The sequence below is a fragment of the Nerophis ophidion genome, linkage group LG01, assembly GCF_033978795.1.
Source record: "Nerophis ophidion isolate RoL-2023_Sa linkage group LG01, RoL_Noph_v1.0, whole genome shotgun sequence".
Lineage (NCBI taxonomy): Eukaryota > Metazoa > Chordata > Actinopteri > Syngnathiformes > Syngnathidae > Nerophis > Nerophis ophidion.
The window spans coordinates 28,282,668-28,308,955 of NC_084611.1; positions in this window are offsets into that span (position 1 = coordinate 28,282,668).

Here is a 26,288-nt window from a genome sequence, read left to right on the forward strand (position 1 = left end):
CGTCCATGTCCGCGCCAAGTACAAATTGTCCAAAAAATTCCCTAAATCTAAACAAAACTGAGCACTTCTCATACTCAAGGGTACATTAAACATGTCCCACTCCATGCAACCATAAAGTACACATAGCAAACGTTGGATAAGAACCACAGGGTTAACTTTTGCAGCAATATTTTATATTTACCGCCACTTTGACAGCATTTAGGTAGTACTCACTCTTTCTGCTTACAAACTTACACAATCTTAGGACAACTTTACAGCAAGGCTATTTGACTGACAGCGAAGAGATCAGTTCAAACCTCGGAGGCGCTCATTTCTTAAAATCACATGTAATAAAGAATATTTGTCATAAAACCGCTCGGCGACGTATTTATGCCCCGAAACAGAGACAAAGGTAGCACACAGGTGTGAAATAACTCAAATAACTCAAAAGTCCGAATGAATAACAAAAAGTGACGTTAATGTTGCTGTTAAATGAAAAGTTTGAGAAAAACAAGATGGAAAAAAGGGAGAGGAGCCACTGAACAAAAACTGGTGAAAGGTCAAAGAAAAAAAGAAAACTCTCAGTTTACAAGTCGGGCAAACTTCCCATCCATCCATCCATTTCCTACCATTTTTCCCATTTGAGGTCGCGGGAAGTGCTGGAGCTTATCTCAGCTGCATTCGGGCGGAAGGCGAGGTACACCCTGGACAAGTCACCCCCTCATCACAGGGCCAACACAGATAGACAAAAATACAATTGTGGTCATCCGGAAGGCCCAGCGGAAACTCCACTTCCTGAGGATGCTGAGGAAGAACAGACTGGAGAGACAGCTGATGGTGACTTTCTATCGCTCGGCTGTCGAGAGCCTGCTGACGTACTGCATAACAGTGTGGTACACCAGCTGCACTGAAGCAGACAAACAGACGACTCAGAGGGTCATAAAGTCTGCACAAAAAATCATCGGCTGCCCCCTCCCTTCCCTGAAGGATTTACATAACTCCCGTTGCCTCAAGAAAACTAAACCATCACCAAAGACAGCACACACCCTGGCTACCACCTGTTCCACCTGCAAGCATCGGGCAGGCGCTACAGGTGCATCAGAGCCAGAACCAATAGGCTCAGAGACAGCTTTTTTCCCAGAGTTGTCACCATGTTGAACTCTAACTTATAATAATAATAATTCACCCCTATACAATATCATGCACTAATACCCTACTGTGCAATACTACCCTTTGAGTGCAATATTTCCAACACTGATTGTTATTTATTACTTCGGTACTCTTTTCTTGTTCTGTATATTGTACAGTATTTTGTATTTCTATAGTGTTTTGTATATTGTACAGGATTGCTTGTTATTTTTTTTGGATATTAGTCTGTTTATTTCAATTGTTAGTTTTTCGTTTATTACCTCTTGTGTTATTTATTTTACCCCATATTTGTTCCCACTACAGTGCCTTGAGTTGGAGTCTTTAATCTTGTTGTATGCAAATATAATGACAATAAAGTCTATTCTATTCTATTCTAGACACACACACTAGGGCCAATTTAATGTTGCCAATCAACCTATCACCAGGTGCATGTCTTTGGAGGTGGGAGGAAGCCGGAGTACCCGGAGGGAACCCACGCAGTCGCGGGGAGAACATGCACAATCCACACAGAAATATTCCAAGCTCGGGATTGAACTCAGGACCTTCGTATTGTGAGGCACATGCACTAACCCCTGTTCCACCACGCTGCCTCAGACAAACTTACACAGGCTAAACAACTACAGCAGGCATGGGAAAGTGGCTCCACACCAGGAAACACCAAATATGGTCTCTCCAGGAGAAGTATTTTTAGGAGTAGAAGTGTGAACAATATAAACAAAAAAGGAAATAACGGTGTTACAAAAAAGATCAAATAGAATAATACATAATGTTGGATATAGAGAACATACAAACTCTTTATTTATTCAATAAAAAAATATTGAAATTCAACGACTTGGTGTATTTGCAAACAGATAAAATTATGTACAAAGCAAACTATAACGTGCTGTCCGAGAATGTATAACAGTTCTTCTTAACAGAAGAGTCTTTAGAGGAGAATCTAATTTTAAAAATGTGTATGAACTTACACCACATACGACCTTCAGCATATCAGTATGTGGAATTAAATTATGGAGTGGCTCAAGCAATGAAATTAAACAGACTGTTCAAACTACAAGTGTTCACAAAGTACAAAAAAGAACAAATAACGTAAATATCTTGAGCCTTTAAAAAAAATAGATAATCATTTATTTATTTAATATGTGTATAATTACTTATGGTATATGTATTTATTATGTATTCACAGTTCTGTTACAAAAAGAGAACAAAGAAATAAGCTCGGCTTCTTCCTATTCCTGTTTGGATATGCCGTAATGAAACAACTGGAAATGTGTGATGCATTAAATGATGAATGGTTTATACTTGTATAGTGCTTTTCTACATTCAAGATACTCAAAGCGCTTTCACTCAATTTCCACATTCACTCATTCACACACACACATGCACACACTGATGACGGAAGCTGCAATGCAGGGCGCTAACTACGTCCCATCAGGAGCAAGGGTGACGTGTCTTGCTCAAGGACGCAAGGGATGTGACTCGCATGGCAGAAGTTGGGGATCGAACAGAACTGAACTGAACTGAACAAAATAGAAGCGCATATCAATGAGTGATGCCAAAAACACATTAAAAAAAAAAGCACCCAAAAACTAAAAAAAGAATGGTCTCCATAGAGCAACACACTTGCTGCTAGTATGATGATGAATCTCTGGCCTTAAATTGTTTCCAACTTTGTCCTTTGGATCATAGAAGTACATTTTAGAAAATGAATGTAAAGCACTTATTGTGCGAAGGGTGAGTTAAGTGTTTTATTTCAATACTTCTGTCATGTTTTGTTGTCATGTTTTGTTTGGTTATGGACTCATTGTGCCCTCTTGTTTGTTTTTGTCGCCATGTCATGTCACGCACCTGATTCACTTGGACTCATGCACCTGTCAATCACCACAGCACTATTTAAGCCTGCAGTTGCCAGGCAGTTTATTTATGCTGATGTTCCATGCCCATATCTCATTCCCAGTAAGTTTTCATTATTCATGCCATAGTTTGCAAGTTTTTTTTTTATGTCAATGGTTTATGTTATAGTAATAGTTTTGTTTTCATAGCCAATTTTTGAACCTCTGCTGAGAGCGCCTTTTGTTTGTTCCTTTTTTCCGAGTTAATTATAAAAGATTTCATTACCTTCACGCCATGTCCGGTCCAGTCGTTTTGCACCAGGGGAAAACAAACCTCACCATAGTCCACGCCTTGACAACTTCTAACCTAAGAGCACACCTCAGTCACTCTGAGTTTATGCAGCAATTGTTGTTTTATTATTTGTCTCATTTTTTACAAAGTGTTCATTTGTGAAATTTAAAAAAAAAACAACAACCTTTGCATCAATGTAAAAAAAAAAGACCGAAGGAATGGTGGTGGACATCATAGAGGTAAGATGTGGAAAGCAGCTGTGGAAATGGTCTCCAGGTTCAGGTGTCTTGGCTTGCATTTATCCAGGGAGCCACAACACTTCCTGTATGCTATAAAGACCCACCAGCACCTTTACTTTCTCAGGAAGTTGCAGCATGTTGGACTAATGAGCTCCATCTTTAGGAGCTTCTACAGATGTGGAGTTGGCAAGCACCCTCAGCACCTGCATAATAGTGTGGCATAGCAGTTGTGCGGCTATTTACTTTAACAATAGCCAATTCTATTTATCTTATTTTGTACCTATTATTGTTCTTGTGGTACTCATTGGTCTAAATCAGGGGTCAGCATCCGGCGGCTATAGAGCCATCTTTAGCGCCGCCCTAGTGGCTCCCTGTACCCCTTTCAGAGATGTATGAAAATGGAAAATATATTTTTTGATACAATATATTTTCTGGAGGAGAACCAACATGACACTATGGAGAGGGGCGTGTTCTACGGGTCCCCTGTGGGCGGGGCATGTGCAGGAGCCGGTCACGAAGCAGTAAACAGGTGAGCAGATACCTCAGCTGCATGGAACGAGTTATCTAATCACCTGTTTCTTTATCAGCAGCGTTGGAGATCATGACAGGGCTGGCAACAGGAGTGGGACTGCAAGTCAGCAGAAACGAAGAATGATACCTGAGCTGAAAATCTAAAAAGACTTTGTACATTACAAGTGTGTAAAAAGAATTAAAGACAATTGTAACCACTGCGCCAGAGTGTGGTGTTTCCGTGACGCAGGAGGGGATCCGGGTCGTAGACCTTCCACAGACACGAACCTTCCTAATTGTTAAGAATCCCACTGTTTATGTTAAACATGCTTTACTGATAGAATATTTGGCAAGTGCCGTTTTGTCCTACTAATTTGAGCGATCCTTGAACTCATCGTAGTTTGTTTTAAATGTAATTTTTTATTCTGTCCTTTGCCTCTATTTTCTTTGTGATGCGCAGCCCTTTGTTCTTCAACTGTGGTTGTTTTTAAAAGGCTTTATTAATAAAGTTGGTATGGTATGGTATGTTTACATGTACAACTTTCTCCGATGCTGCCACAGAAAGATGTGTTTAAAGCCACTCTTTATTCGTCTCATTTTGTCCACCAAACGTTTTATGCTATGCGTGAATGCACAAACGTAAGCTTCGTTGATTTTATTGATTTACTGGAGTGCTTTTCAGACATATTTGGTCAATCCATGACTGCAAGGTAATCAATCCTAACATGCTATTTAGGCTGACTGCATGTACATATTGCATCAGTATGCCTCATTCGTAGGTATATTTGAGCTCATTTAATTTCCTTTACTTATGTCCTCTGTGTACATAATCTATGTGTGCATGTCTCATGACACATTACATGTATGTAATAGTGGCTGCATTTCTGATAGTTGTCGGCCATAATGTTCCAGACAACAGCAAACGTTACCCAGCTTACAAAAATTGGAATAAATCCATTAGCAAAAGACAGCCTGACATCTCCTTAAACTTGGACACACACATCTATACCTTTGGCCATTCTAAGCCAGTAATTTCCAGAAGTTATCTCATCCTGTGTGAAGCCTCCATTTTACTAATGATTTCCAATGTTGCAAAAATGTGTAGAATAAAAATTAAAGTACAACATTTTTGTCAACAGAGATTTGTGTCAGCCTTTGATAGCAGGCTATTATAGCTAAAATAGACACATCATGTGTTGTCTTGATTATAAAACCTATATAAGACTTTTAAAGTAATATTGATAGTAGGCTAATATAGCTATTTAGATATTTACATTGTGTGTTGCCATCATTATAACACATATATAAGGCTTTTATTTTTTGCGGCTCCAGACGGATTTTATATCATTTTTTTGGTCAAATATAGCTCTTTCAACATTTTGGGTTGCCGAACCCTGGGCTACATCTATGACCTTGGGTATTAAATGTGTAAAACATACAAAACAAGGGACCTGTGATTAAATATGACTAATCCAAGTTCAAAAATGTGATTAATCTAATTAGAAAATATAATTTGGCACCAATACCCTTTTTTTATTGAACAATGTATAGGCAAGTTTTCATTGGACAGCAATTACGGTAGAGCGCCAACGTGTTGCAGTCATGTTCCCAGGTAGTGGAAGGACAGGTAGGGAGCAGTGTGAAGGTAAGAAAAGTATTTACTTCTTTATCTCAGGGCAAAAGTACAACAAAACAGGGGATGTGCTGATTGGGAAGCGGACGTAAAGACAAAGTCAAACAATATAGATTATTCTTAGCCTAGCATCGAAATGAAGGCAGGAATAAGGTTGCACTAAGAAAATATGAAATAAACAGTATTGATAAGCAAACAACAATCACTAACTGTCGTAAAAGGCAAAGAATGGACCTGCGCTGAGTGACCGGCAAAACTATTATATTATTATATTAGTGGCAGCAGAAGGTGGGGTACACTAATTGATAAACAGAAATTGGTGTGTATGATTAGCGCACCTAGCAACCGGTATGTAAATAAAAGAAGGAGTGCTGAAACAGAAACAGACTTTAAACATAGAAGAACTTTAACAAACTCAAAACAAGACATGGCTTGGAATGACACATTCATCCATCCATCTTCTTCCGCTTATCCGAGGTCGGAATGTGAGGGCAGCAGCCTAATTAGGGGAGCCCAGACTTCCCTCTCCCCAGCCACTTCGTCCAGCTCTTCCCGGGGGATCCCGAGGCGTTCCCAAGCCAGCCGGAAGACATAGTCTTCCCAACGTGTCCTGTGTCTTCCCCGTGGCTTTTTACCGGTTGGACGTGCCCTAAACACCTCCCTAGGGAGGTGTTAGGGTGGCATCCTGACCATATGCCCGAACCACCTCATCTGGCTCCTCTCGATGTAGAGGAGCAGCGGCTTTACTTTGAGCTCCTCCCGGATAACAGAGCTTCTCACCCTATCGCTAAGGGAGAGCCCCGCCACCCGGCGGAGGAGACTCATTTCGGCCGCTTGTACCTGTGATCTTGTCCTTTTGGTCACGACCCAAAGCTCATGATCATAGGTGAGGATGGGAACGTAGATCGACCGGTAAATTGAGAGCTTTGCCTTTCGGCTCAGCTCCTTCTTCACCACAACGGATCGATACAATGTCCGCATTACTGAAGACGCCGCACCAATCCGCCTGTCGATCTCACGATCCACTTGTGAACAAGACTCCTAGGTACTTGAAGTCCTTCACTTGGGGCAGGGTCTCATCCCCAACCCGGAGGTGGCACTTCACCCTTTTTCGGGCGAGAACCATGGACTCGGACTTGGAGGTGCTGATTCTCATTCCGGTCGCTTCACACTCGGCTACGAACCGATCCAGTGAGAGCTGAAGATCCCAGCCAGATGAGGCCATCAGGACCACATCATCTGCAAAAAGCAGATACCTGATGCCACGGCCACCAAACCGGAACCCCTCAACGCCTTGACTGCGTCTACAAATTATGTCCCTAAAAGTTATGAACAGAATCAGTGACAAATGGCAGCCTTGGCGGAGTCCAACTCTCACTGGAAACGTGGCCGACTTACTGCCAGCAATGCGGACCAAGCTCTGACACTGAGCGTACAGGGAGCGAACCACCCCATTCAGACAGTCCGATACCCCATACTCTCTGAGCACTCCCCACATGACTTCCCGGGGGACACGGTCGAATGCCTTCTCCAAGTCCACAAAGCACATGTAGACTGGTTGGGCGAACTCCCATGCACCCTCAAGGACCCTGTCGAGAGTATAGAGCTGGTCCACAGTTCCACGACCAGGACGAAAACCACACTGTCCCTCCTGAATCCGAGGAACAGTGTCTTGGCTGAATGAGCAGGTATCAGACACCTCAGTCTCCTCGGACGTATCCTCGCTCATCCATGCGGACCGGACACAGGCTGAGAGTTGGTTGGCGGCCGAGAGTGGAGTCGGCTCTCTTGGTTACTTTGTTGGGTCTGCTCCTGTCTCTGGCCATGCTCCTTCGACCCCAGCAGACGATGGCGTGGAACACCGCAGAGGCCACCACAATGTGAATGTTTATTTTACTTTTAATTCATAGCTGTATGTAGATGTGGCTGGTTGTATCTGCTGCTTTAATGTCTTTAATGTCCTCTGTGTTCTTTGATGTTTGATGTCTCCCTCTTATATGTGTACTATGGCTATGAGTTGTTTTCCCTTGGCCTCAGTCTGCACCCCCTCTCCAGGGCCCAGGCTAAGACCGATTTTTTTTATTTTATTTTAATCTTCTATTTTTTTCTCCCATTCCCCCCTCCCTTGTTTACCTGTATCTCATCTTTTTAGTAAGGGGCGCTGGAAGCCGGCAGACCCGTCAGCGATCCTGTTCTGTCCCCCTGTAATGTTTGTCTGATCTTGAATGGGATTGTGCTGAAAATTTTAATTTTCCTGAAGGAAATCTCCTGACGGAATAAATAAAGTACTATCTAATCTAATCAACAACCTTGCGGCCACAGCTCCAATCAGCCGCCTCGACAATAGAGGTGCAGAACATGGTCCACTCGGATTCAATGTCCTGCACCTCCCTCGTTACATGTTCAAAGTTCTTCCGGAGGTTGGAGTTGAAACTCTCTCTGACAGGAGACTCTGCCAGACGTTCCCAGCAGACCCTCACAATGCGTTTGGGCCTGCCAGTTCTGTACGGCATCCTCCCCCACCATCGCAGCCAACTCACCACCAGGTGGTGATCGGTAGAAAGCTCCCCCCCTCTCTTCACCCAAGTGTCCAAAACATGAGGCTGCAAATCCGATGACACAACTACAAAGTCGATCATGGACCTGCGGCCTAGGGTGTCCTGGTGCCAAAGGCACACATGGACACCCTTATGTTTGAACATGGTGTTTGTTATGGACAATCTGTGACGAGCACAAAAGTCCAATAACAAAACACCACTTGGGTTTGGATCCGGGCGGCCATTCTTCCCAATCATGCCTCTCCAGGTTTCACTGTCGTTGCCAACATGAGCGTTGAAGTCCCCCAGTAGGACAAGGGAATCACCCGGGGGGGCACTTTCCAGTACTCCCTCGAGTGTATCCAAAAAGGGTGGGTACTCTGAACTGCCGTTTGGTGCGTAAGCACAAAAAACAGTCAGGACCCGTCCCCCCACCTGAAGGCGGAGGGAGGCTACCCTCTCGTCCACTGGGCTGAACTCCAACGTGCAGGCTTTGAGCCGGGGGGCAACAGGAATTTCCACCCCAGCCCGTCGCCTCTCACTGCCGGCAACGCCAGAGTGGAAGAGAGACCAGTCCCACTCGAGATAACTTGCTGTGCGTCAAGGTGAGTCCGACTATATCCAGCTGGAACTTCTCTACCTCGCGCACTAGCTCAGGCTCCTTCCCCCCCGGTGAGGTGACGGAATGACACATCTATAACTAATTAAAGTTACTGCAATTAAATCTTTCAGTTTGAAACATTGTATTATCTTGTTGTCTGCTTTGTATTTCCACAGTGTTTAGCCTATTGCAGCAAGCAATTAGTTGGGCCTAAATTAACTACAGCTACAGCTGGTTGATACAGCCATCACATTTTGTTTGACTGATCTAATTCCAAACATTATTAACAACCTTTTTTAAACAATCTGTTCACAATGCCTTATTTCAGATGACTAGTTAGTGAAATTTGATTGCGTGTTTCCCCAGTATTGCTTTTGTGCATAAAAGAAGTTATTGGATATTTGTTTCTGCCAAAGAATATGAGCATTTGAGCAGCTGTGTTAATAATTCCCGATGAATTTTACATGCGCTATAGTGAGATATTGTGTTTTTGCGGACCCATTCATCTTCATAGTCAATAATTGGCCCTGCAGCGTAATGACAGAGAGAGCTTTATGGGTTTATTTGGACATTTTTTGAGAAATGTGCAAATACAAAACCTAACTAATTTCCCTGCAAAAGCTGCCACTAAGCTAAAGTGAACACAGGTGCTCCAAGTGTTCACATTCACCTCTACCTCCATGCACTATTTATCTGCTAAAAGTAAGCCACATGTAAGCTGTTATTTATGATGAGACTCGGGAGAATTACGGGATCTAAGTAGCCTCTCTCTCATTATTGCCATAATGCGCATTAAAGTGATAAAGCCAGCTGCAGAGAGGCTCCCTGCGGGGGTTCGCTCATCCATATTCAAAAGGCTGAGAGAGTCAGAACTGCTAGGCTTGACAGTACATTAATACCTGATATGTCTCACTCTTGTGTCTCCTGTGAGAGATTAGCCTGCTTGTAGGTGAGGTGGGCTATTTAAGATCGCTCTATACGCTGTGTTCTACTCCGGAAATACTTTTTTATTGTGTTAAACAACTGTTTGGTTAGGTACAACTTGGCATGTCATCATTACTATTGCAATGACTATCATGGGGCATCTTGCGGACGGTACTTCTTAAAATACACACTTTTTATGACCAATTTAGGAAAATATTCTTAGATTTTCATTGGTCAAGATAGTTCATTTGCAAAGGCTGTTGACTAACACAGTGGTTCTCAGCCTTTTTTCAGTGATGTACCCCCTGTGAACATTATTTTTTTAATTCAAGTACCCCCTAATTAGAGCATAGCATTTTTGTTTGAAAAAAAGAGAAAAAGAAGTAAAATACAGCACTATGTCATCAGTTAGTGATTCATTAAATTGTAAAACAGTGCAAAATATTGCTCATTTGTAGTGGTCTTTCTTGAACTATTTGGAAAAAAGATACAAAAATAACTTAAAACAAGTGATTCAATTATATATAAAGATTTTCTACACATAGAAGTAATCATCAACTTAAAGTGCCCTCTTTGGGGATTGTAATAGAGATCCATCCGGATTCGTGAACCTAATTCTAAACATTTCTTCACAACAAAAGAAATCTTTAACATCAATATTTATGGAACATGTCCACGAAAAATCTAGCTGTCAACACTGAATATTGCATTGTTGCATTTCTTTTCACAGTTTATGAACTTACATTCATATTTTGTTGAAGTATTATTCAATGAATATATTTATAAAGGATTTTTGAATTGTTGCTATTTTTACAATTTTTTTTTTAAATCTCACGTACCCCTTGGCATACCCTCAAGTACACCAAGGGGTACGCGTACCACCATTTGAGAACCACTGGACTAACATACTGTATTTTCCGTACTATGATCCCTGTGGCTAATGAAATGGTGCAGCTATATTAAGGACTAACGGTGATATTGTCTTCCATCCATCCATCCATTTTCTACCGCTTATTCCCTTTCGGGGTTGGATTCAACAAATATATGCCAAAGCCACTGAAAAGGACTGTTATTGTTTGTTCTATGTCGCCATTTTTTGGACAAATTTGCTCACTGCAGGTGCAGCGGGGTAGACAATGTACTTCCTATTTCGTGCCTGATGTACAATCATCCATAGCATTTCTGCTCAAAAGGATTCTTTCTTCATCACTCCTAGCAACATTTTTAGGTTTTACAATATAACTAAAACAATTCTTACTTACCAAGGCCCCTTCTACACTAAGCCCGCTAAGGTTATCAAGGGTAAATCCCACCTAAACATATACTTGTCCACACACACACAACGGTCGTTTAAGACCCCCCTCCGTCCGCCGGCGCAACGCGACCTAGTACGCATGTGCGGAAAATGCACATGCACGATAGGTATATGGGTCCATTTTGTTTTTCACCTCAAACGGTACACTTATTTCCCCCTCGCGTTCTATATAAATCCGAGTCGGAAATGTGCCGGCCCTTGGGTGAGATGGGTGAAGAGGAGTGTTTTGGAATGGGAGGAATATTACGTCCCTGTTTTAGAAATTGTCGTCCTTACCTTGCAGCAAATGTGGCACCTTCTCTACTTGGAAATGAGCGGCATTAGTCTAGAAAACTGGCAAATGTGTTTAGATTTTTAATTTTTTTTGGTGTGTGTGCCCTCACATTGATTGCGCTGGGCAGTCGCCCACTTTGCCCATCGGTAGGTTGTGAGTTCAAACCCCAGCCGAGTCATACCAGACTATAAAAATGGGACCCATTGCCTCCCTGCTTGGCACTCAGCATCAAGGGTTAGAATTGGGGGTCAAATCACCAAAAATGATTCACGGGCGCGGCACCGCTGCTGCTCACTGCTCCCCTCACCTCCCAGGGGTTGAACAAGGTCAAATGCAGAGGACACCTAGTGTGTGTGTGACAATCATTGGTACTTTATTTTATCTTTAAAGTGTAGTTTCCGCAAGTGCAATCCATCCAACCATTTTCTACCGCTTATTCCCTTCGGGGTCGCCGGGGGTACTGGAGCCTATCTCAGCTACAATCAGGCAGAAGGCGGTGTACAACCTGGACAAGTCTCCACCCCATCGCAGGTTTCTGCAAGTGTTTCTATGTAATGTGGGGACGGCATGGCGCAGTTGGAAGAGAGGTTGTGCCAGCAACCTAAGGGTTCCGGGTACAAGTCCCAACTTCTACCAACCTCGTCACGTCCGTTGTGTCCTTGAACAAGACACTTCATCCTTGTTCCTGATGGGTCCTGGTTAGTGCCTTGCATGGCAGCTACCGCCATCAGGGTGTGAATGTGTGTGTGAATGTGGAAATAGTGTCAAAGCGCTTTGAGTTCCTTAAAAAAAAAGGTAGAAATGCGCTATACAAGTATAACCCATTAAAAAGTGCTTGGTGTTAAAATGTTTGGGGGTCTTGAACGGACTAATTGGATTTAAATTGTTACCTATGGGCTGCGATAAACTGGAGACTTGTCCAGGGTGTACGCCGCCTTCCGCCTAAATGCAGCTGAGATAGGCTCCAGCACTCCCCGCAACCCCCAGAAGGGACAATTGGTAGAAAATAGATTGATGGATGTTTCCTTTGGGGGAAAAAAGGTTTCGGTTTTCATAAGATTCGACTCCTTGGAAGGGATTGATAACAAAAACCGAGGTACCACTGCACGGTATATGCATGTTTTTTCTAGAAATGGGGGTCAAATTCCGAATGTATCAACATCAGGCATGTTTGATTTCAAAGGACCCTCTATTGTTGAAAACATTGGCACTCATCAAATAGTCATGTAAATAAAAATTGCAAAGTATATATTTCCCTTCAAAATAGACACAGCATTGATCTCAGGCTTCTTTTGGGGTTTTGTATATGGTGGAGACAATACTGTAGATATTTTAGAGCAGAAACTCCGAAGGACGCAAAACATCCACATGATTGAATCTTCAGAAAAAAGTTGAGGAACAACTTCCCCCCTGGATCATTAAAAATTGCCTAAGTCTAAGTCTTATATTGAGTTTCAGCACATTTTAAAACATCCACTTTAAGCTCCAAAATGTGGGCAAGCCTGCTCCAGCCTGCAGACCTCACCTACAGAAGACTGGAAGCAATTTCATATTGTGTCGTATGTGTCTTGGTAGTATCTTCATCACAAATGTGAAACACTCACCAAATATGTCTACCAGATGCATTGTTGCGGGTCTTACCAATAAAATTAAAGGAGGGATCATTTCGAAATCATTATCAATATGAGGAAGGTATTGACCTCCCGTCAAATTGACTCACGCAAAAAGGGACGGACTAAGGTAGAGAAGTGTCATTTACAGCCATCATTTCAATGATTTTGACTTTGTTATCGTTGCTGAGGGAGATGACGGTGACAGACACACTGATGTCACGTTTTGATGCAGTACCGCCTGAGTGTTCGAAGGTCAGGAGCATTCAATGTTGCTTTTTGGCCTTGCCGCTTATGTGCATGATTTATCCAGATTTTCTGAACCTTTTGATGATATTACACACTGTGGATGGTGAAATCCCTAAATTCCTTGTAATAGCTTGTTGAGGAATGACAATTTGGTCACGCAATTGTTCACAAAGTGGTGACCCTCGCCCCATCCTTGTTTGTGAATGACTGAGCAATTCATCGAAGCTGCTTTTATACCCAATCATGGCACCCACCTGTTCCTAATAAGCCTATCCACTTGTGGTATTTTCCAAATTAGTGTTTGATGAGCATTCCTCAACTTTCTCAGTCTGTTTTGTCACTTGTGCCATCTTTTTTGAAACAGGCATAAAATTCCAAATGAGTTAATATTTGCCAAAAATAACAAAGTTTACCAGTTGAAATGTTAAGTACCTTGTCTTTGCAGTCCATTCAATTGAATATAGGTTGAAAATAATTTTCAAATCATTGTATTCTGTTTTTATTTACGATTTACACAACGTGTCAACTTCACTGGTTTTGGGTTTTGTACATTTTCTCTGTGTTTCCACTGAAAAAAATACAAAAAAACCGGGCCAAACAATGTTTGTTACTATACGACATTTTGGCACCAATAGATCAAAACTAAACATGTTTTTTTTTTAATACTGAATTCCCAACAAAGCCCAACAGTACACAAGGCACTAAATGGCTCTTTGGCTAAATGAGTGATGAATGTCAACAAGACCCGTAATAGTTTTCTGCACAATCAATGAAACATGCTGCTATGAGGAACAAACAGAACAATGAGTGGTAAATGTCAAACGAAGCCACGACATAATGTTACTGAATAACAAGTGAAAATACCCACTAAGCAGATGTCCCTCCAACAATGGTAATGTATTGTCATGTGAAAAAATTTGACTCCCCATGGGTATGTACAGTGTATATGTTTGTGTACTGTGTAACCTTTACTGCTATTTTTCAGACAATTTTTTTTTTAAATTAAACCTCATACCGATTGACTTGAAATTTCCCACAGTGCTCAATATGTTTTATAAAACACTCATTGCAACTTTAGGCATAGGCATGTACATTTCTGCCAGTGGGGTTTTGGTGTCTGCGTGTATTAGTGTTGTACCAAAAGTATTTCGGTACTTTTCTAAATAAAGTGGACCACACAAAATTGCCTTATTGGCTTTATTTTAACAAACAAATCTTACGGTACATTAAACATATTTTTCTTTGTCCTTAAAGGGGAACATTATCACAATTTCAGAAGGGTTAAAACCAATAAAAATCAGTTCCCAGTGGTTTATTTTATTTTTCGAAGTTTTTTTCAAAATGTTACCCATCGTGGAATATCCAGAAAAAAGGCTTTAAAGTGCCTGATTTTCGCTATCTGTGAAGCCACCGTACATTTTCCTGTGACGTCATCCAGTGATATACATGCTATCCAGGCGGATAGCACAGCAAGATATAGAGACATTATCTCGGATTCAGACTCGGAATTCAGCAGCTTAAGCGATTCAACAAATTACGCATGTATTGAAACGGATGGTTGGACTATTGAGGCAGATAGCCAAAACGAAATTGAAGAAGAAACTGAAGCTATTGAGCGAATAGCTATAGAGGCTATTCGGCCATATCTGCCTTAGCATCGCCGGTAAAATGTGCAGACAAAACGATCGGGACTTTCGCATCTTGTGACACTGGAGCAACTTAAATCTGTCGATTGGTAAGTGTTTGTTTTGCATTAAATGTGGGCGGAGGGAAAGGCTGGATGCAAATATAGCTACAAATGTACATACAGCTAGCCTAAATAGCATGTTAGCATCGATTAGCATGCCGTGTTAATCGATGCACATTCTATGTAAATCAACTTGAATCCGTCCCTGATCGTGTTGTTACACCCTCCGACAACACACCGACGAGGCGTGATGTCTCCAAGGTACGGAAAACAGTCGAAAAAACGGAAAGTAACAGCTGATTTGACTTGATGTTTATATTGTGTTTGAGAAAATGGCGGTTGACTACCTAGGTGACATCACATCACTCCGAGAGCAAAAAATAGAAAGGCGTTTAATTCGCCAAAATTCACCCAATTTAGAGTTTGGAAATCGGTTAAAAAAATGTACAGTCTTTTTTCTGCAACATAAAGGTATATATTGACGCTTACATAGGTCTGGTGATAATGTTCCCCTTTAAATAAAATAGTGAACGTACAAAACAACTTGTCTTTTATTAGTAAGTAAACAAACAAAGACTCCTAATTAGCTGCTGAGGTATGCTGTAACATATTGTGTCATTTTCCATTCTATTATTTTGTCAACATTATTAAGGACAAGCGGTAGAAAATGAATTATTCATCTTCTACTTGTTCATTTACTGTTAATATCTGGTTATATTCTGTTTCAACATGTTCTATCTAGGCTTCTGTTAAAATGTAATAATCACTTATTCTTCTGTAGTTTGATACTTTACATTAGTTTTGGATGATACCACAAATGTGGGTATCAATCCGATACCAAGTCGTTACAGGATCATATTCAAAGTCCTCATGTGTCCAGAGACACATTTCATGACTTTAAAAACATAATATGAATAAAAAAACAAAAATATGTAATCATAGTAGTATTGACTAGATACACTACGTACATGGTATCATTACAGTGGCTGTTTGGTTTATAGCCACCAATCGTGTTTCTTTGTATTGTAGCGCCCCAAAAGAGTTGGTGCTGCAGGGAATTTGTTCTGTAGTGTTTATGTTGTGATGTGGTGAAAATATTCTTCCAAAATGTGTTTTTCGTTGTTTAGTGTGGTCTCACTATATGGCACATGTTTATGACAGTGTTAAATAAATGATAAATGGGTTGTACTTCTATAGCGCTTTTCTACCTTCAAGGTACTCAAAGTGCTTTGACACTACTTCCACATTTACCCATTCACACACACATTCACACACTGAAGGAGGGAGCTGCCATGCAAGGCGCTAACCAGCACCCATCAGGAGCAAGGGTGAAGTGTCTTGCTCAGGACACAACGGACGTGATGAGGTTGGTCCTAGGTGGGGATTGAACCAGGGACCCTCGGGTTGCGCACGGCCACTCTCCCACTGCGCCACGAAGTCCGTGTTGGCATTGTTCATACTGCCACTCTTGGTGTGACATGTATGGCTGTTGAGTAAGTGTGGCCTTCATTCGCTGGAGTACAGTGTATTCAAAAGTTAAGATGTTTACGGCATACTTTTATTGTTGGACACAATGAAACCTTGGTTAGGCTTTGTTAATTTGAGATTAAGCCTTTTGTGACTTTATTATTATGTAGAAGAGATACCGTATTTCCTTAAATTGCCACAGGGCATATAGTATGCGCCTGCCTTGAATTACTGCCGGGTCAAACTCGCTTCCCAAAATAATTAGCTCATGCTTAACATTACCGCCTGGTCAAACTCGTGACGTCACGAGTGACACTTCCCCTGTCATCATTTTCAAAGTGGAGGAGGCCTGATTTCAATACCGGTAATTTGAAATCGCATAAAGCAGTGGTCCCCAACCACCGGGCCATGGCCCGATTGGTACCGGGCCGCAGAATAATTTTTTATTAATTTTTATTAAAAAAAAAAATATATATATATATATATATTTTTTTTTTAAATTAAATCAACATAAAAAACACAAAATACACTTACAATTAGTACACCAACCACAAAAACCTCCCTTTTTCATGGTAAAAACGTCCCTTTTTCATTACAAAGAAAAAAAAAAAAAAAAAAAGGATCACCCCCACCTCAGGCTGCGGGAGAAATTTTTATGCGTTGCCCGGTCCGCGGATACAAGAGGTTGGGTACCACTGGCATAAAGGGAATAATATTAAGAGCTAATTAGTAGGACTTAAGGTCCAAACTTTCATCACACTCTAATTTTTACTGCATACCTTTGGTAAGCGCCGAAGTGAGAAGAGGTTTTAAAATAATTAGCGCATGCTTACTTTTACCGCATGCCTTTGGTAAGTGAAGGAGTGAGAAGAGGCTTTAAATTAATTAGCGCCCCGGCGGCAATTCAAAGAAATACGGTAATACAATTGGCCACAAAAGTAGCAACAACAATAATGATTTTTCAAAAATTAATTTAAAGATTGGAAGTCGCCACCAATTCCGCGTGGGTGCTATGCCTGAAGCACCCACGGGATCGGCGCCTATGACTCTAGGGCAGGGGTCGGGAACCTTTTTGGCTGAGAGAGCCAAAAAGGCAAATATTTTAAAATGTATTTCCGTAAGAGCCATATAAAACATTTTTTAACACTGAACACAACTAAACACATGCATTTTTAAGTAAGACCAACATTTCTAGAGTATAATAGGTCTCTTATTCTTTGTAATAACATTGTTATTCTGAAGATAACTGTGGAGGGGGCGTGGCCTGCGGGCCTGCAGCAAACTAGGGTGTGCCAGGACCAGCCTCGAAATCAGCGAGAAGTGCGTAGACGGCCCACCTGGGCCTTGTTCTCTAATCACCTGTCGCTCTGTTATTAGCAGCAGCCTGGAGGAGAGACAGGGTTGGGGCTGGAGCCATAGCACGAGCGAGAACGAAAGAGAAAAATATAATTGCTGGAAAGCAACTGAGAGACTTGAACAGGTGTGGTAGATGGATGGATTAAAAATGCATGAAAATGTTTTATATTTTGAACATTATTTTTAACACTGTAATGACAAGTGGAATTATTAATTACTTATCGTGTTAAGCAATGTCAACTCAGATTTATCCGAGAGCCAGATGCAGTCATCAAAAGAGCCACATCTGGCTCGCGAGCCATAGGTTCCCTACCCCTGCTCTAGGGTGTTGAGCTTAATTGCCAGTACATTTTGTATACATCTGCATGAGACTCACAAGCCACAAAACATCTCAGCAATCAAACAGCCGCAAGTTATTGACTGTGTGACTCATAATTACTTTTGTATATAATTGTCACTCACACAACATACAATTAAGTTTTTCTTCACAGAAATGTATACAGTAAAAAAAAGAAAGTGCCTTCCTCTTCTCCCTCCCCATCTGTGCTGTGATCCTGCTGATGTAAAAATACAATAAAGTGAGACTCACTGTGAAGTTCCTCCCTCAGCAGCTGCTGTCTCTAAATACTTTATTGAGTTATCCAGCAGAGAATATTTATGGCGAAGAGAGTCATCCAAGCAAGTCTCCGCTCCAAACACTGGAATTTAAATGATAAATCTTGTTAGCATGAGAAAGATCAATAAGCTTGCGATGCCTTCAATTGTCCGTCAATAAATATTTAAATCACGTAGACATAATGTAACGTTTTTTGGTTTCGGGCTTTTTTCACTTTTTAAAATGTACGCTGCTTTTGTATTTGCATGGAATTTGGACGCTTTAAAGTGTTCACACATCTGCCAGACTCATTCTGGCCCCCTTCAGAGTGCATGTCAGCACCACAATAGGACACCCCTATACTTTTGAGCCTGGGGGGGGAAAAGAGGAGATGATTGAGGAAATATGGAGGTCTGGAAAAGTAAAAATGTTCAAATGCCATTGCAAGCGCGACGTGAACGCCTCTTTAGTGTGTTAACATATTCGATCTGTCGACCTCCAACTTGAATGTTTTGGCGTAGGAAATCAAATGCATTGCTATGATGGTTTCAACTTCAAGTAAGTTTGACATTTGAGGCATATTATTGGTTTAAGTCTGAATTGTATGACTTTATTTGGCATTTGTTCCTAGTAAAATAATACCAGTCAAAGGTTTGGAGACACTTTATTGATTAATTGAATCAGAAAATGTCTCCAAACTTTTGACGCTTAGAGTACTAGCTCCTCTAAAGTGAAATCCCGTAAGATCTGCTGTTGTCACACACCAATAAGGGCGAATACCTGGTAATCGACCATTACATCATTACCAATTTTCTGTACTTTTCGATCTTATCATGCATCAATAAATGATAATTGTTGTATGTTATGTCATATATTATTAACGAGCTGATAATGATAATCGTGCTTTCCAATAGTTATATCTTGTTTCCTTACTACTCAGTGGCCTAGTGGTTAGAGTGTCCGCCCTGAGATCTGTAGGTTGTGAGTTCAAATCCCGGCCGAGTCATACCAAAGACTATAAAAATGGGACTCATTCCTTTCCTGCTTGGCACTCAGCATCAAGGGTTGGAATTGGGAGTTAAATCACCAAAAATGATTCCCGGGCGCGGCACTGCTGCTGCCCGCTGCTCCCCTCACCTCCCAGGGGGTGATCAAGGGTGATGGGTCAAATGCAGAGTATAATTTCGCCACACCAAGAGTGTGTGTGACAATCATTGGTACTTTAACTTAACTTTACACTTATTGAGTCTCATTTGCAAGTATTATACCATATAGTACACTTTGCAAGGGCAGCACAACACTTAATTGTCCGGTAGAAAATGGATGGATGGGTGGATAGTACACTTTGCATGCAGTTGCAGTTTTAAGACATTAGATGTCAGTAGCAGCCTGTTATATTTTAGATATCGAAATTGATTTAGTTACCGTATCTAAATTGATTTTGATATCTAAATCGATTTAGATACTGTATCTAAATTGATTTAGATATCTAAAATATAACAGGCTGCTACTGCCATCTAATGTAGAGGAGTTCAAGTGCCTTGGAGTCTTGTTCACGAGTGAGGGAAGAGTGGATCGTGAGATCGAAAGGCGAATCGGTGCGGCGTCTTCAGTAATACTGACGCTGTATCGATCCGTTGTGGTGAAGAAGGAGCTGAGCCGGAAGGCAAAGCTCTCAATTTACCAGTCGATCTACGTTCCCATCCTCACCTATGGTCATGAGCTTTGGGTCATGACCGAAAGGATGAGATCACGGGTACAAGCGGCCGAAATGAGTTTCCTCCGCCGTGTGGCGGAGCTCTCCCTTAGAGATAGGGTGAGAAGCTCTGTTATCCGGGAGGAGCTCAAAGTAAAGCCACTCCTCCTCCACATCGAAGGAAGCCAGATGAGGTGGTTCGGGCATTGGGTCAGGATGCCACCCGGACGCCTCCCTAGGGAGGTGTTTTGGGCAGGTCCGACCGATAGGAGGCCACGGGGATGACCTAGGACACGTTGGGAAGACTGTTTCTCCCGGCTGGCCTGGGAACGCCTCGGGATCCCTTGGGAAGAGCTGGACGAAGTGGCTGGGGAGAGGGAAGTCTGGGTTTCCCTGCTTAGGCTGCTGCCCCCGCGACCCGACCTCAGATAAGCGGAAGAAGATGGATGGATGAATGGATGGATAAATTGATTTATTTTTAGTTGACTAAAATTACAGGGCATTTTGTCTGCTAAAATAAAAACTATAAAGAATAACGCATCTTTGAAGTTGTCTTCAAACAACTTTGATTATTGCAGACATCTCCAAAACTAAATGTAACGGTACAGTGGGAGAAGTCGTTTGCTTGCAGCGTGTTTATTTAAATATATAAATATATATGACGTGGCTGCACAGTGTAAGAGGGGTTAGTGCATCTGCCTCACAATACGAAGGTCCTAAGTAATCCTGAGTTCAAACCCGGGCTCGGGATCTTTCTGAGTAGAGTTTGCATGTTCTCCCCATGACTGCAAGGGTTCCCTCCGGGTACTCCGGCTTCCTCCCACTTCCAAAGACATGCACCTGGGGATAGGTTGATTCGCAACACTAAATTGGCCGTAGTGTGTGAATGTGAGTGTGAATCTTGTCTGTATATCTGTGTTGGCCCTGCGATGAGGTAGAGACTTGTCCAGGGTGTACACCACCTACCGTCCAAATGCAGCTGATATAGGTTCCAAAGACCCCCTGCAACCACAAAAGGGACAAGCGGTAGAAAATGGATGGATGGATGGAAATATGAAGTGTGTGATTAAACCAAAGGTATACGGTGTGACTATGTGTAGTGAGTATATGGAGAGTGCTGCCAGGTGGTGTTGAAGGTGCGTGTTGAGATCTGTGCGGGAATCCAGAAAGGGCAAAGCAGGCTCAGAGCTCCAGGGACAGGCAGAAGTCAGGGGCTGGGGCGTCGTGGTCCAAGGGCAGGCGTGAGGTCGAGATCCAGGAAGGCAGCAGAGAGTCCAGAGGGGATCCAGAGAGACGAGACACACTGCTCGAAACCAGGGGATGATAAAAGGGTTGCTGGATAATGACACACGACAAGACACAATGAGGACGACAAAGGGGAAACACAAAGAGCGAAGATGCATATGAGCAAAGAAGCGAGAGGCATGTAAGGCTTACTGTACTGTAAGTTGTTGATTAACTATGATCAAATATTGGACAGGACGTCGGAAATGTGTAAATAAAGTTGTACTTTATTTGAGAAAAAAATGGGGATACAAACGGTACAAAACAATCCTTTTATCTTGTTATCACATCGTTCATTCATTCACCCATGGGCTTGTAACGCTCAATCTCATCAACCACAACGCACCTGCTCCCGGGCTTTTTTTTTTACATCCAATTTGCCTCAATGCATTGTGGAACATGCAGTATTTTAGTTAACCCTTTGTTAGGCTATAAAATAGAAAACAACTCAATCCAGTGTCAGTGTTTCTCAAATAATAAATATCAAATACTCGTATAAATCAAATCAATTCCCTTTTAACTCGTTTTAACTGTAAATAATAATCAATTAGCTGATCAGCAATTAAATAAAATATGCAAATTACAAATGATCATCACATGAACTATATAATCCATAAATTACAACATAAGTAGCTACGTTCTGGCTCTGGAGTGCAGGACACGCTGACATATGAAGGCAGGAAACTCATTAGCATTAGGTGTGTTGATTGCAGCCGCAGGAACGCCCGTGGGCATGTCCCGAGGAGCGCTCCACGGAGCGCACAGCTGAGTGAGAGGCAGCAGGTGTTTGAACCGTAACACTAAATTCACAACAAAACCTGCACTCCATGAATATATCAATAAGTAAATTTCACACGAACATTACTGTGTGTTCTTATTTTAGCTGTGACTAAGCATTATTTTTAAACATTGAATAATATATGATTAAAATGTTCAAGTAAAGAAACAAACTACAGTGGTTTTAGTGTATATTTGTCGTGATCTGTGGTCTGGATCATGTTTTTGTTGTTTTCTGTTAGTTTTAAGACTCCATTAGTTCATGTTTTTGTGCACCCTTGTTTGTTTTAGTTTCCATGGCGACTTATTAGTTTCACCTGCCTCTGGTGTCCGGGACACGCACCTGCTTTAATCAAGAGACTTTTATTTAATCCTGTCTTTGCCAGTCAGTCGTCCTGGCGTCATTGCTAGTAGTTTCATTTTGTTTTAATGCGGTCCCATAGTTTATGTTGTTCGATTCATGCAGTGTCCACGTAAATCATGTGTATTTTATGCCACAGTTTCGTGTTTGTTCCACGCCATAGTTTATGGTGTTTGTTTCATGCCACAGTTTTGTGTTTATTCCACACCATTGTTTATGCTGTTTGTTTCATGCCACAGTTTTGTGTTTGTTCCACGCTGTAGTTTATGTTTGTTTACCTCATGCCCTGCCAAGATTTCTGGAGAAAATAAATATGTTCCTACCTGCAGGCCTTGTCCAGAATAGTCAGTTTTATCCCGGGAGAACAAACCACGCAGTGAGCTGCGAACCCCCCGTCATGACATTAGTGTGTACAACTACACTGAGTGTGCACAATTGGTGCCTTGGCAAATGTCCTTTTTATATTCAGCAAACAGTGTTATATATGTAGAATGTATCTGTGTTATAAATCTAGAATATATTTCACATACCTAACTTTCTTTGTGTGATAGCTTGAAAAATTATAAATATGGTATTTTGGGTTGTCAAGTTGTGCAATTAATAGCTGAACAGTGTGCCGAGGACATTGATTAAAGTGCCCTATACTGGTATCTTAACTTATTAAATTGGTGGACAAGATTACCCATGGTGTACATAAAAAGTAGTGGTAGAGTAAACAGTCTTGCTCCTGCTCAGCCATCTTTAATCCTAACAGTAACTTAATACATTATGAGTATTTTCTGATATTAACTTTGGCGTACTTACTGTTGCGTAGATGTCTGGATGGTTAGCCTGCATAGGGTGCTTGAAATTGGCTGTATTTTTACTTGTTGTCTACTGCAGCAAAGGTAAAGTGTGTCCATATGTCTCCTCTTTCTTAAGTGTGTAGAAGAATTATTGTATTAAAGCGTGTAACGATGTAACCAAATGACCAAAATGATCATGGTTATCATTATTATCGAGTAATTGTTGAATGGGTTGTACTTGCATAGCGCTTTTCTACCTTCAAGGTACTCAAAGCACTTTGACATTACTTCCACATTTACCCATTCACACACACATTCACACACTGATGGAGGGAGCTGCCATGCAAGGCGCCCACCAGTACCCATCAGGAGCAAGGGTGAAGTGTCTTGCTCAGGACACAACGGACGTGACGAGGTTGGTACTAGGTGGGATTTGAACCAGGGACCCTCGGGTTGCGCACTGCCACTATCCCACTGTGCCACGCCGTCCCTATGAATGTGCTCAAAAAGTATTTATATATGCACTAAAATCTTTTGACCAAGTTATATTTCTTTAATACTACTAAAATAAAGACACACTGTTGGAAAACCTATTATTGTGCATGGCTTGTGTTCCTTTTGCTTCACTGAAAGTGTTTATGAGCCAAACTTGTATATTGTTTTCAAATATTGGTTTGTACTGTAGCACATGCAACATGCACGACAAATGACATCTATTATAATTATGTTTTCTTTCCTACTCTGTTCAACGGTCCTTTAAAGCAGTGGTTCTCAAATGGGGTACGCGTACCCCTTGGGGTCCTTGAAGGCATGCCAAGGGGTACTTGAGATTTTTTTTAAATATTCTAAAAATAGCTACAATTCAAAAATCCTTTATAAATATATGTATTGAATAATACTTCAATAAAATATGAATGTAAGAAATGCAACAATGCAATATCCAGTGTTGACAGCTAGATGTTTTGTGGACATGTTCCATAAATATTGATGTTAAAGATTTCTTTTTTTGTGAAGAAATGTTTAGAATTAAGTTCATGAATCCAGATGGATCTCTATTACAATCCCCAAAGAGAGCACTTTAAGTTGATGATTACTTCTATGTGTAAAAATCTTTATTTATAATTGAATCACTTGTTTATTTTTCAACAAGTTTTTTGCTATTTTTATATCTTTGTTTCCAAATAGTTCAAGAACGACCACAACAAATGCTCAATATTTTGCATTGTTATACAATATAATAAATCAGAAACTGATGACATAGTGCTGTATTTTACTTCTTTATCTCTTTTTTTTCAACCAAAAATGCTTTGCTCTGATTAGGGGGTACTTGAATTGAAAAAATGTTCACAGGGGGTACATCACTGAAAAAAGGTTGAGAACCACTGCTCTAGAGGACTTTAAAAACACATCCGCCTCGTATTCCCCTCAGGTAAGATCGGTCATCCTAATTCTGTTCTAAGAAAGCACAGCTCGGAAGTTGACTTTGCACAATTGAATGGTTTAGTTGTTTAGACAGTAACACCTTTGGTATAAATTTATGTGTAAGTTCTTAATGGGGAAAGACGCCAATGTTTGATGTTAGCATTTAACCTAGCTCGCTGGCACCAGTTGGTCTTTGAGTTTATCAACATCAAGTTATCAATCTTGGTTTTTCGATCATTTTATCTTAATATGGTAAAACTAATCGGCAGGAGTTTTGGTACGGTCATCATTATTACTGTTTATCGTTACACCTTGCTTTACAATGACAGTAGTTCTGATTGGATCCCCTCTGTCATTTACCCCTTGCCTCCCTCCCACATGCTACTGTGATTGGAGAGATTTGTTTTAACTTGTCCCACCTGCCTTGTGTCTGCCCACATTTCGTGATTAGTTATCGTCCCAGTTTTGCTGAGGGAAATTAAGTCGTTGACGATAACTAAGACAAACATGTTCTGTTAACAAAATTAACATTGTTTGCCATGAAGCTTAATGTACCAGTCTAGTCTTATGTTGCGCCATTCAAAGTGTTTATACTGTAAGTATTGTACTTTTCAAACAGCAGCTGTCTGATTGTAACCCGCATCTTAGTGTCCATTGCCTAATTTGGAGGTGTGGAAACCAGTATGTAAAATTGTCAATGCAAAACAGCAGCATGTCTATGGCGAATAAATGTAAATTGGCATTGAGGTAGCGCATTTCGGAAAAGTGGAGCCTTACTTTACATTCAAGTGTTTTTTCTATCAGGCATACTTGCTTTATTGGCATTGGAAATGGTAACATTAACTCGAGGCAGTATTGCTAAGTTCGCTTTGAGTGCTGCTTGAGTGATTGTTTCCCCGCAAAGTGTTTGAGTCTGTGTTGCAGTTTTTGGGTTTTGTGTGTTTTATCCTTTGTTTAGTGTTTCTTCCTGTCTATTGCTCTCACTCTGTTCTACTATTTGCTTTATGGTTTGTTCTGCAGCGACAAGTGCTATTTCCCTCACCTGTGCCTGGGTGGCAATTAGGAGGCTCACCTGTCCCTGATTGCCAATCAGGAGGGTTTATATACTGGTGGCACAGGTCTCTTGACACTGGTTCATTCATTCTTGTATGTCACAGTGAATGTATTGTCCCCCTGAGGTCCTGCACAACCTGTGTTGTTATTTTTGTCTGCTGTTCTTAACAAAGGGACCATTTTACCTGCAAGTTGCTTGCTTTTCTTCGCATCCTGAGATCACGCCAACCATCGCCATGAGCCTGCCTTTGTAATAGTTTGGTCTAAAACTGGACAAAGGTATCAAAATATGGCACTGTTTGATTTTACATGAATCGATACCCAGTATTCAACAGAATTTGGTTGGTGCTTATGAAGTTCTGAATTTGGTACCACAAAACGATGTTGGTTTGAACTTAAGTTAGTTTAACTTATGAGGCAAATTAGTGTTTGCAAAACAAATTGTTTGGATGCTTCAGCAAATGAAATTTACAAACAATACCAGTCACAAGTTTAGAGACACTTCTTCGTGGTATTGAATAAGAAAATATCTCAAAACAGTATCGCCGATGAAATTGCTTGGGATTGGTTGATGTCACACAAAGATTAACCCCAGTTTGAGTTCTAATTTTGGTTCAATTACAAATTGTACACATTTTGTGGCAATTTTCCTGTTACATACCAG